The sequence below is a fragment of the Schistocerca gregaria genome, chromosome 10 (assembly GCF_023897955.1).
Source record: "Schistocerca gregaria isolate iqSchGreg1 chromosome 10, iqSchGreg1.2, whole genome shotgun sequence".
Lineage (NCBI taxonomy): Eukaryota > Metazoa > Arthropoda > Insecta > Orthoptera > Acrididae > Schistocerca > Schistocerca gregaria.
The window spans coordinates 22,476,898-22,477,167 of NC_064929.1; the positions used below are offsets into that span (position 1 = coordinate 22,476,898).

At 50.0% G+C, this 270-nt stretch overlaps 1 non-coding gene across 1 annotated transcript; it reads right to left on the minus strand.

Moving 5' to 3' along the window:
- Window positions 1-73, minus strand: Trnaa-cgc (transfer RNA alanine (anticodon CGC)). Its single transcript has one exon. It is a non-coding gene; the product is annotated as a tRNA-Ala (tRNA).
- Between the last annotated feature and the right edge of the window lie 197 nt (window positions 74-270).

A 270-nucleotide genomic window follows, 5' to 3' on the forward strand; every position in this document is an offset into this window, starting at 1 on the left:
TTGAGGCGCCGCGGCTTGAACCCTGGACATTTCACATGCGAAGCGAACGCTCTACCAACTGAGCTACGCCCCATGCACGAGCAAACTGCGCTATTCCCCATTCTTTGCGACTCAGATGCGCACGGGCACGATGGTTGGTTGGTTTGTAGCGGTGAAGGGAGCAGAGTACAAAGGCGCGGACCCGTTCATATACACAAAAGTTCCAAGTAGTTTCGATGCTCTGGTATTACAAATGCAAATTCCGTCTGTTTTTGACGTCTTAAATTGAAA